Consider the following 13072-nt stretch of genomic DNA (forward strand, 5'->3'; position numbering starts at 1 on the left):
ATTTTAGAAAACTAACGTTTCAATAATTCTTACTACTTTTTATGATATTTTTTTTAATAACATATAAACACCATTTTATAGAACTCAAATTCAAGAATATGCTTATATCAATTTTATAGTGTTTTAATTAGATATAGTATATTGTAATTACAAAATCCTACAAGTACATATTTTAACACTCGAGAAGATGTCAATTTTGAGAAAGAAAAAAATATTAAATCATACAAAATAAATACAAAAAACCATATGACATTCTAGATGAGAGAGCCCTCTTCTAGATTGCATAATTTTTCTTTTGGTTAGACAAGATTTATTTTCAAAAATGTGGTGGGAAATGAAAACTATCGATTTCAAGTTAGTTAAAATTTGAATGATTATAAAAGATAAAATATATAGGTCTAAAACCAATTTTCATTTTTGATTGTCCTAGCTATATATGTTATCTATAACATAATCTAAGATCAAAGGAAAATAAGTTTTTTTCCATATAGTTTTGTGGTGGGAACTAGACCCCTGATTTTAGCATTTTTCAGCAACTAAAATATTGTCTTTAATAATTAGAGAAATATATATCAATTATTATTGCAAATAATTATTAAAAATTATAATCCTATACTTCATCCATGTCTACACATTTCATCAGTTTACTTCATTTTCAAATTCTAAATAATTCTATCAGTTTTATGTCATCGAAGTTGAACAAATATACTTTTGTTAGCCTTTTCCTTTGTAAAAGGGTGACACAGGTTTGTACTTTTACCCTACCCCTTTTACTGTCAGGTAATACTTTCCATTTTTCTTGTTTCTGCTTCATTTTAGCTTCTGTTTCTTGTAGCAATTTGTTGGGAGGTTGAGATCTAGTGTTCCCCTCTATTTTCGTTTGTTGGTTCTACCCGGTTGGTTAGGTATGAACATTTTCCTTTTTATTGGGATGGAGGTTTGGGGTTTCACATCATTATGTTGGTCATTTTTTCATACGGTGTTTGAACATAATTATTATTGGATTTTGGAGATTTTACACCCAAAGGCCAAATGGTTTTAATTTCAAAGTTTTCCAATTTTTGGGGTTTTTACCTCATTTTGTGTGCCACCCTATTTTCTTAAGTTTTCTTGGCATGAGTTGGGTTTTGGATGTGGATTATCCATTTGGATGTTAGTCAGAGCTTTATTACACTTTTGTGTTGCATTGGGATGTGTGTCACATCCGTCCTCCTGAGTTTGTTTTTGATTGAGTAACTTTCTACTTTGTGTTCTCATCCAGTCCTTGTGTTATGATCTTTGTGATGGTGGTGCGCCACACACGAGTACATGCACGTACATTTTTTGGGTGACTTGCTAGTCTTGATCTTTCATGGTACTTTTGGAAGTTATGATCATTAGGGTTGGGTTGGGAATTTGCATGCCTACGGGCACTCATCATTGGATGAGCATTGGTAGGGTAGGGTAGCATACAGAGGGGCTTCTATCCTGCAACCTGGTGACTACTTCTCATTGGTTAATAAAAGAAGTTTTATATAAGTGATAACTAAATTAAAATATTGGGTGGTAATAATTATAAGATAATAAAATGTTTGGGTTGTGCACCTTCCATTGAGAAGAGTTGTTGTCTAGGTTGTGCACCTTCTTTTGAGAAGAGTGGTTGCCAATACTAGCTTGGGCTTGTTGATGCCAAGTAATTCTCCATGATGTCAGCCCCTACTTAGTAGCTCATCAAGTGTTTGACTAGGACCTATAGTTTATGCATTGTCCATGTCTTGGTTTTAGTCATCATACTATTTGGCGTTAGTGTTAGCCATGGATGTTTTCTTTATGTGTGATCATTATCTCTATTAGCATGATGAGAGTGGGCCTACAAGGTCCACATGGTTGGAAGGCATAGCTACCTATACCACTACTAGGGATTAGTGTATAAAGATGGTCTATTTTCCCAATGCGACCATTGATGGATGTTTTCACTTGGTGCTTCAAGTTTCAGAGTATGCTTTCTTATGATTTATGCTTTCATTAGGATGCTTGTATATCATGGTTAGATGATGTTATTTATTGATGCATTTCCTTATTTTGATGATTAGCATATGATAGATGATGTTATTTATATTTGTAGGATTATCTTATGTTTTACTTTTAGCACGTTAGATTTCCTTATGCTTTATAGTAATGTCCTTATCTAATAGTATCAATGATCTGGTCGATAGCTTGGGATGTTACACACAGGGGATGGCTAGGGCCCACAATGGTCTTATGATGCTATTATGGTTGGGAGGAACCACGTACCTAATTTGGTTATTCTGCACATTGCGATGTTGTTTTTAGTTATTACAATGTTATTTTAAGTACACTACAATGTTACCTTCTATACTTTCTCTTTACTACTTTTTAGATGGTTAGTTGTTGCTTTTGTCTTTTAGTATTGTGTTTGAGTGTTTACGCCTCGAATTGTGGATCTGGTATTCCTCGGTGTGGAGGTTTTGAACTCTATTTTACCCCTTTTGTTTGTCATTAGAGTTTCACTTGTTTTCTTGGGTGACCATGTGTTAGCATGGGCTGATACAACAATGTATCGTATTCCCATTAGAGTTATGTCATACAACCCCTGATTGTATTGCACATCTCTTAGAGAAATATCGTACAATACTCTTAAGTATTGCACCTCCTTTGAAGAAGTGTCATACGATACTTGTAAAGTATTGTACACGCTTGAGAGAAGAGTTGCCCAATCCCTAAAAGTGTCACACCCCTTCTTGAGAAATGTCGCACGATACTAGAAAGTATCACCCAGTGTTGATTTAAAGTATCACTTAGTATTTGTAAAAACCTATCTGGTTAGATAGCGAGCACTTTTTGGAAAGACCTGAACATTTTGGAAAGTGTTTATGGTACCCTCTTAGGTGCTCTTCAATCCTTTGGTGTCACATTTTGAATTCAAAATATTTTAATTTGAATTTAGTTTTGCATCTTTTGTTGTTAGTTGTTTTGGTCAGTAATGGCATTTGGAGATCCATTGGTGTCAGGATGTTTGGTTAGTCTTCCATTGCAATCTATGTGATCCATGTATGATGTTGTCATGTGCACTCATAATTATTCAAAAAAAATTTATCTTGGCTTATATTTATCCTTGTTCCAAGGATCTCTAGGGTTGGGCATTAGACAGTTTATGGTTTGAAGTTTGAAATTTATATTTTGATATTGTATTTTATTTAGTAATGATGCAATTGATGCTTATGAAGGTCATCAAGGCATCAATGACTAACTTCCTAGAGGAATAAAAAGTTATCCTACAACATCTAATTTTTGCAACTTTTTTGAATCATTATTTTTTAATTCATTAACTGATTTGATCTTTCTCTGGTTCTTGATTATTTTATAATGGCAATAGTTTTCTAAAAAATGATATCCTATATTACTATGCTAAATAATGGATGTACTAATTTCATTTTACTATACAGGAAATTGGAGCTATTATGTCTATCTTAGCACTAAACTCCATCATTTCACCAAATATCCATTGTTTGGTTTAGCTTTAGAAGTAGTCAAATCTCTGAGGTAAAGGTTGGAGGTACCAATACAAGTTAACTTACATCTTTATTACCAAAGAAAGGGAATTCATTATAGCCAAATGGTCTTTGAAAACTCATTACAATGCCAATTTCTAAATTGATAACTTCCAAATGAGTGGCTTTTACAAAGAAGAGCACTCATTTTAATAATTTCTTCCCCCAAACAACCACAATATGTTTTGCTCCAGAGAACATGTCATATTGTTTCATATTTTTACATACAATATACATCTACTAGTCATGTTTTTAGAAATAGTATTTGAAATAGTCAAGGTAGATACAATGAGTTATTGCAATTGAAGGGCACAATACATTTTGGTATGAGATATTTAGGGAATGATGAATTGATTGTTAGAATTCTTTAGAATAACTGAGAGGTGGGGCAGGCGCGGGGGGGGCGGGGAGTGGGGGGGGTGAATCAGTTATCCAAGGTCCAAATGCCCTAATAATACTTTTTCACAAATTATAGTGAATCCATAAACTTTTCATCCATCCAAGATTAAATCAATCATCCTAGAAAATTACAGTAAATCAATATGCAGGGATAAAACATGCAAGATCAACACATGAAACAGTGATTTACAGAAAACTCAATTTGGGAAAAACCACTCATGAATGCCATCCACTTGCATATCTCTAACAAGCCTAATCTAATCCTAAACCCAAGCCTAATCCATCCCCTAATGTTGTCACATTTCCTAAGCAAGCTTAAGACTTTCCTAAGCCAAGCAAAGTCAACAATCTCAACTCCCTCCAAAATATCCCAACCACCGAGCCATGAATGCTCTTACAAAAGCCATAAAGACTCTTACAAGCCCATTCATTGCTCTTACAAGCCATTATGAAGGGTCTTTATGAAGATATTATCCCTTGAGCCTCCTTTGTTGACTCATCCATCCCCTTACCTCCATCTGCTCACCTTGTGACATGTGTCACTCCCCGGTTGGTGCTAAACAAGCACAATCCATGTGCTCCCCTTTGAGTGCATCCTAGCCCTCCTTAAGCTTTTATCTCTCCTTGCATCTTAACCCTCCATCCCTCAAGCCCTTAGCCTATAAATTGAATCCCCTCCCAAGCCATTTCATCACAACTTTTGAGCTAAAGTTATAATGCCATTTTAAGACCAAATTTTATACCAATCTCATATATCCACACCAAAAATTTCAAAAATCTCCATTGAAGCTAGTTTGAAGCTTGAGCATACATCCCATAATCCTACCAAACTAATCCATTAGACTCATCCATACATCAAGAGAATAATCTCATTGAGAGATCCATTCCATGGCTCATATACTCATTTGAGGGTTTCTCTTTTGGTCTCTCTTATATGTTATAGTAATTTTGTTAGTTAATACTTTGTTCTTTTAATAGATTAGTATTCATTTGCTAACATATTTCTCATATACATTTTGGCACACCCGGTGGGACCCCACTATGGGTCATTTAATCATCTATTTCTATCTATATGTTGTTTTTTCTAATAATCTAATGTTTGTTATTGTTTGAGTGGGTTGTAGGGTGTTTTGCTTATTTTTGCAAGTTTAAGAATGCATTTAGGAAGAAGACATACCCTCTAAAAATTCAAAAATAACCAAAAAATTTGAAAAAATCCGCGCTTTTCTATTTTGTTCGCGCAGTGTCGTCTCCGCAGATCAGCGTCTCCGCAAATTAGCGTCTGCACTTGGTGAACTGTCGTCTCCGCAACCTCGACTGTCATCTTCGTAGATTGGCATCTGCGCCTGCAAATTGTCGTCTCTGTTGCCGCCTCTAGTCCTTTGTCATCTCCACCACTGCCTCTAGTCTTCTGTCATCTCCGCCGCCGCCAACCTAAACAGTCGTCTCTGCAACCTAAACTGTCGTCTCTGCCGCCGCTAGCCTAAACTGTCATCTCCGCAGATCAGCATCTTTGCAGTTCAACGTCTCCACCCAATTTCCTATTTTCTATGCTGCCAAAGTGAATTGTCGTCTCTGCCTCTTTCTTTGTTGTCTCTGCAGATCAACATCTCTGCAAATCAGAGTCTCCGCAGTTTGGCGTCTCTGCCTGATGAACTGTCGTCTTCGCCTGTCTTTGTTGCATTTTTGTTTTAACATCTTTATTTTTGCACTTTGTAGTTTTAAATTTTTTTTTAAAAAGTATAAATCAAATTTTAACTTTTGGCGGTTCTATAGAGTAGAGGTTTTCTTAAGCATTTTTACGCCTAGAAAAAAGAAGAAAAAAAATTTAAATTTTTTTTTCCATAGTTAAGCTTTCATTTTGGAAGATTTTGGGTGACTAATCAATTTATTTTTTTGTCTCATTGTAGGTTGGAGCAACAAAATTAATCATATTTTTTAAATTTTTTGTGGAATGAACTTGAATGATTAAACACATTTTTCTTTGAATGTATGTTGTTCAAAACACACTCTTGAATGCCATGGATAAAAATCAATTTTTTTTGAATGCATGATTAAAACAACAAATCTAATCTTAAATGCAAAAGATCAACTAACCATTGCAATATCTTACACTTCAATTTTTGTTGCATTAAAAAGAACAAACAAATCTCTCTTTTGCATGCAACTTAGGCAAAGGTAATTTTTTAACATTTAAGAAATTTGTTAAGTTAAAAGAAAATCAACAAAAATCAAATTTAGTAGTTTCTTCATTGGACTCACCTTCTTTAATCACCCTTCAATTTAACCATTGGTTGCAATCTCAACGCCATCTATGGGGATGGGTCCACCTAAGAGAGTGTTAAGTGTTCCATAATCAGATTCTACTTAATTTGTTTTTTGAGGGTTTGTCTTAAACTTATAAGATTTCTTCAATCTAGATTAAATCAATCACACTTCAAATTTGGATTTTAAAACTAAACAACCAATTGACGTGGAGGGCCTCCGGGCACGCGCTTGACAATCAAGTTTCACACATCTTTGTTTTGAGTTTAAAACGAACAAACACTCAATCTTGAATGCTTTAAAGAAAATTAATCAATACTTGACATGGAGGGCCTCCAGGTGCGCGGGTTTATTTTCTTGTTGACCCTAACTCTTCTTCTTTTTCGCATTCTTCGATCGATTTTTCTTTGTTGGTGCATTTCAAAGTTGGAATTGAACATTGTCTCTTAAACATGAGTGCTTGCGAAGTCTAGATCAAAAAACTTAAGCGTCAGTTGGAAAAGAATCTTGTCTTTTAGCCCAAGGTCATCCAAGTCTTCTCTCCCCTTGTCGTCTTTCGAGGCCATCTTGGGTGCATAAGATTAGGATCCAAAACCTTGTTTCTCTTTTTAGGAGGCCTGCTTGGGAATTTCATCACCCCTTGGGATGACCTCAACTCAAGCATTCTGGCGGAGTATAAAGATCGAGAGGTGAATCCAAAGACACCTCTCTTGGAATTAAGATTTTGTCACTTGGGCTAAGCCTCAAGGAACTTTATACCCTTGAGAAGTGAAAGAGGAGAAGTGGGTTACCGCTCCTCTCAGCTGTGTGACATCTTTTTGGTTTCATCTACGGATTTGGGCCTCACGTACCTTGGGTATATCGAGGACTCCCTAGCTAAACCAACTGTCAGCCTTGTAGACAACCATCTAGGATGTTAATGTGTTTGAAGTGGCTGATCGAAACATTTGTAAAACATACACACTCCTTGGCGCAAGTATCACATTCTGAGAATCAAAAACTTATATCTGGTTGTTCCTATCTATTGCTTGATTTCTTTTATTTGTTGAATGAATGTTTGTCAAACTTGGTCAATCCTAGCTTAGGGCACACTTACCGTAGTCACTGCCTGTTTCAAGAGTCGAACGAGTTGAAGCAAAACAACCAAGATCTCTCAAAGCCAAGCAGATTTAGGAATTTATGTCAGAACAACCCAAACCCAAACAGAAGTTTCACAAAGTCAAACTCAAACCATCTCAAGCATACCAAGAACTTTCAGCCAAGAGAAAGGAACTAACACCAAGCCCTCGAATTGCCAAACTCCACAAAGCAGAGGACAAAGCTACTGACGAAGCCCTTCAAGGCACCTAGTTAGATCGCACCATCCAACTTAACCAACATCCAGGAGTTAACAATGCTTATGCCTTACCAACTAGGCATGACTTCTATGATTAGACTCCCTTGTTTCTCCACATCTTCTTGCATTAGTTTCACTTTAGAGTCATCTTTGTAGGAAAGCCAGCCATCTTTAGTCATCCCCTTAAGCATTTTAGCTCATCCATCTCATTTAGAACCAAACCATCTAGCCAGCAATCCAAAAAAATCTTCACATCCAATCCTTCAAAATTGTTGTCACTTTGCCAAAAGTTTTCCATTCGGACTAACATCTTCCAAATCCACCAGCCTCACCAATGTTATCCCTTTGATAGAGCTTTGTCTAGGGTAATCTAGCTTTGTCATTTGTTATCCCTCATCAGCTTGAGCTAAAGGTTGGGATCCACAAGTGGTCAATCTCATGTTCTTCCTAAAGGATCATCAGTCTATCCTTAAGTTGACACAATCACCACCAAGCTTGCACATAGGAAAGCAGACCTTTCGTGCTTTGGAAACATATCTTTGAATTTATCATCCCCAACTCAATCCTCCTTAGGTTTTATCATATAGCTTTGCCTCAACCTAGGAAATCATTTGCATAGAAAAGCCTTCCCCCCTTTTGCATCCATCAGCATTGTTGCATCTCATCCCTAGGAACATTCTGCATTTTCATGCCACCCGTCACTCGCTTAGCCAAGAAGAAGAAGGAAACAATGGAGCCCTATCATTTGGATCCAACAGCATCGCTCCCCTTGAGCACTCAACCATCCTTTAGCCTAGAGAATGCTATACCATCACCTACTGACATTGAAGCTTTCATGAACCAACCAAGAAATGCAGTATTGGTGAACACCATTATAGACAAAAACAAGGAAACAATCATGGCTAACTTTCAAAGGGACAACATTAGAGCCTTCGACTTTGGAAGACCTCCCCCCTTATCAGATCCATCTCACCCCTTGTTTGAGCAACTCCCACCACCCATGGGCTCTTATGATTCAAATTATCCTCAATATGTGCCAAAGGAAGAGCCTCAACCCACCCCGTATGATCCAACAGACCCAAACATACTAGCCTCCACTCAAGTTGAAATCTCCCTTCCACAAGCCAATCCAACCACCACCACTCCACCATTGGTCCATACCACTCCATCCCAAACTTCCTTTGCCCAAAACACCTCATCATTCACTCCCTTCACTATTGTTGTTGCTGCTCTCCAACCCAGCCTGCCAAATCCACCCATCTCCCAAATTAGTGCTAGTATCTTTCGCCAACCTCAGCAATACACAATCGGGATGCCACCCATGGGGCCAAGTAACCAACCCTTCATCACCCTCGACTTGTTTGCCTTAGCTCAAAAACAAATTCCATCATTTCCACTAGGTCCTTGGAGCTCAGTGCCATCAGCCACAAATCCACAAGCTACTACCCTCACTCCACAAAGCTATCAAACCCCACAAGCTACTACTAATGTTCTGCCCAGCTCTCAAGTGACACCACCACTCTACCAAGCTTTCAAATCGAGCCACCAAGCTATCAAACCCCATCAATTCCATTTTCAAGCTTTCAATTCCCACCACCTCCACCACCAACTAATCCATTACCTTCTATTACCAACTATTTTTCTATGCCACTTCTAGGAGGAAATCCACCACCACCAACCACCAATTACTTGGCCTCCTTTGCCATGTAGATACCTTCCCAAATGGGGGCACAACCCACATATATTGGTCAAACTCCTCAAATCCAAAGTCAGGTTCCACAAGCTCCCCAAGCTTCACAACCATCTTTTACCTTACCTCCACAAAGCAATCCATTTATCCCACAGCCAGCTTATGTTCCTCAATCCCAACCTCAAATCCAATATCAGCAGCAAGCCTCACAACACATGCAGCAATATGTGCCACCTCCACCTCAGCAACCCATCATCCACCATTCAATTTCCCAAGCCATGTACAACCCCTACTAGCCCATACTTCAAAGCCATCCATATTCCATTGTCCCATCTAGCACATACCTACCTCAAGGCACTCCTACATTTGGGGCACCAGCCATCACCCATTAATTCAGAATGGGAAGCCATGAAAACAGCTTTGAAGAACATCCAAGAGGGAAATGATCCAAAAACCTTCAAGTTTGAGAATGTGTGTCCTTACCCATTTGACAGAGCCATTACCATGACACCATTTCCCAAGCATTTTGAGACACCCAAGTTTGACAAATTCAGAGGAAAAGGAGACCCTGTCACACATATCAAAGAATTTTACATGCACTGCCAAGAAGTGGCATACAATGACATCTTCCTCTTGCTTCTCTTTCCCAAAAGCTTGGTCGGACCAGCTCTTGAATGGTTTTATAGAATCCCCTATGGCACAATTAAAAAATTTGCTGAATTGTCTGAGGCATTTGTAGCCCAATATGCCCATCTTGTTGAAACAGAGCTATTAGTAGTTGATCTTGTCCACACCAAGCAAAAAGTTGGAGAAAGCCTTCCCAAATATCTGCAAAGATGGAAAACCCTTACCACCCACATATCTTGCACCTTGTCAGAGCGCCATTTGGTGAAAATGTTTATTGATAATGCCCATCCTAGCTTGGCTCACCACATGACCATGAACTGTTTGTAGACCTACAAAGATATCAAAGAGAAAGGAATGATCCTTGAGCAAGGACTCATTAAAGATGGTGTGGTCAAGATTTATAAGGAAGCCAGCCAAAATCAATCACATTCCAATGAGAAGTCTAGGTATTGGAACAAAAACAAGCATGTTGCAACAAATGGCGTCACTGACACCAGACATGTGAATATTGTTGGTCCTCCTCAAAACCAGTCCAACCCACCATATCAACCAAAAAATCAACAAGCTATCAAAACCACAATCCAAGACCCAACTTCCAAGGGTCTAGCAATCAAGCTAATGCCATCAATGTAGCTACAGGACAAAAGCCCAGATTCCAACCTGCACCTAGAAATTATACACCCCTTTTGAGCCATTGGATATCAGTTTTGAGAAATTAGCCAAGGAAAACCTCATCAAATTTCCTCCTACCTAGCAAATCGACCCAAGCCAATCCAAAGCTACATGGTACAAAGACAATGAGTACTACAAATTTCATAGGGTAAAAGATCACACCACCCTCAGATGCATGAAACTGAAAGATTATGTGCAGGACCTCATTGATCGGAAGGAAATCACTGTTGGTGCCCAAACCTCTCCCAATGCAGGCCTACAGATCTATCAAAATGCTTTTCCTCCTCACAACAACCAAAATCTTGGAAAAGCACCTATCGAAGCCAACAACAACAACACCAACAACTGCCAGCCAAACCAACAACATGGGAAGAACAATGACCACACTTCATCCTATATAGAATATGGTAGCCTCATAGGTTGTATATCCGAGAAAGAGCCTTCTGTTAATGTTAACAATATCCAACAACCAAACAATGAGTGTGGATTCACCACTCAAAGAGCGTGATTTAACATCGTAGGCCACCATTTTCACCAACACCATTAGCTCCATCAAAAAGCCAGTACAATATCTTGGAATACCTTGGGAACATGCCAGCCCAAATCTCCATTTTAGACCTTCTTCGCACCAGTCCTGTGTACAAGAACATCCTTGACAGTGCTCTCATAGAATCCTGTGTCCCTTCAGATATCAACGCTACTGATTTTTCATAATCTTGTTGGACATTTATCCTCCTCATGTGCCCTATCATTCAAACCCACCGACATACCCGTGGTCGAGCCAGATCACACCCTTCTGCTTCGCATAGCCATCATGGTGTCCAATTTTTCTGTGAAAAGAGTAATGATAGATAATGGATCAGCCTTGAATATTTGCACCCTAAAATTCATAAAACAAGCTGGGTATACTGAGGCAGATATCATCAATGAGGTTATCACCATCAAAGCTTATGACAACTTGGAAAGAACCACAGAAGGAACTATTTTGCTGCCAATCAAGGTTGGGCCAGTCATCTAAGAGACACTCTGCCATGTTATTGATCTAAACCTACCATTTAACATCCTCCTCGATCACCCATGGATTCATGCCATGAAAGTCGTTCCATCCACTTACCATCAGTGCGTCAAATCTTTGCATCATGGCACTGAGGTAACCATCCATGAAGATCTAGAACCCTTTGCTTACTATAATGCAGTTGAAGCTTCATATACAAACCATTGCCCTGGAATTGACATCCATCGTCAGCTCATCGCACACTTGTAATGACCCAGAAACCATCCTCACCTCCACCCTTTCTACCATGAAGATCAATAACAAAGGTTGTGGAGAGTATAATCTATCAAATGCATTTGTTGTCGAGGCACTCGCACTTGATCCACACACCCATGGATGAAGAACATATCACAAAGCTAAGGAGATTCCACCTCCTTGATACAAACAGTTTGGCCCAACAACCTTTGTATCCTCAAAAATCCATCTTCATGAGGAGCTCACTCAAGATATCAACAATTGGTTACATAAGGATGCACCTCAAAGAAATCAAGCACGCCTTGATCACTTCAGCCACCAGAAGTATCCTCAGGAACATAAGCTCATCACTGACAAATGGAACTATCAAGGTGGTGGTCTAGGACCAGAAGAAAGAGGCATGCAATGCCCCATTGATGCACACAAGTGAGAATCAAAGTCAGGTCTTGGCTTTGGCATACCCACAACTAGGGGCACCAATACAGACGGTCATGCTTTTTCAAACATTCACCACGACCTTGTTGAAATCAAAGACATTCCTGAGAAAGTTGAATAGAGAGCCTACGATGATATCCCAGACCAAATCTCCCTCAGAGAGTCTATTCTCCAAGAACTATCCATCCACCTCATTGACCTACCACTCGCCCATCCACAACTCATAGATTGGGACCAACCAAGTGTCATACACATTGATGATTTCACATCAAAGGAAGCACTTCTGAGATTCATGGGAGCTAAAATCCTCATAAGAAAACAAAGCCAAATTCTGCCTATATCTACAAGCTAGATCCCAAGGGGTATTTTGGAGAAAATCCCCAACCTAGTTTTGATACACCCAAAACTGGAACTAAGGTGAATTCAAGACTAGCTATGGCAGTGAAGAGAACCCCTCAACAAGAACATCCAGAGCCACAAGCAAAACATAAGGATTTAGCATTGCCTCCTCAAGATAATCGACCAGAGGTGTCTTCTATTCTAATTGAGGATACTTGAGAAGTCAACATCGGTTCCTCAGAGATCCCCAGACTTGTTCACATTGTTGCATCCCTATCACAAGACCAAGCTGACCTCCTCTTTGAGGTCTTAAGAGAGAACATTGGCTGATTTGCATGGTCATATCAGGACATGCCAGGACTTGATCCAAAGCTTGTAGTTCATCATCTTCCAGTCGATCCAAAGATCAATTCTGTCAGACAAAAGCTTAGAAAAATGCACCCCAAGGTAGCATTACTAGTCAAAGCTAAATTAGAAAGAATGTTAGCTGCTAAGGTTATCTGACCTAT

Source organism: Cupressus sempervirens, chromosome 6, assembly GCF_028749045.1.
Source record: "Cupressus sempervirens isolate cs-2001-9-10 chromosome 6, ASM2874904v1, whole genome shotgun sequence".
Taxonomy (NCBI): Eukaryota; Viridiplantae; Streptophyta; class Pinopsida; order Cupressales; family Cupressaceae; genus Cupressus; species Cupressus sempervirens.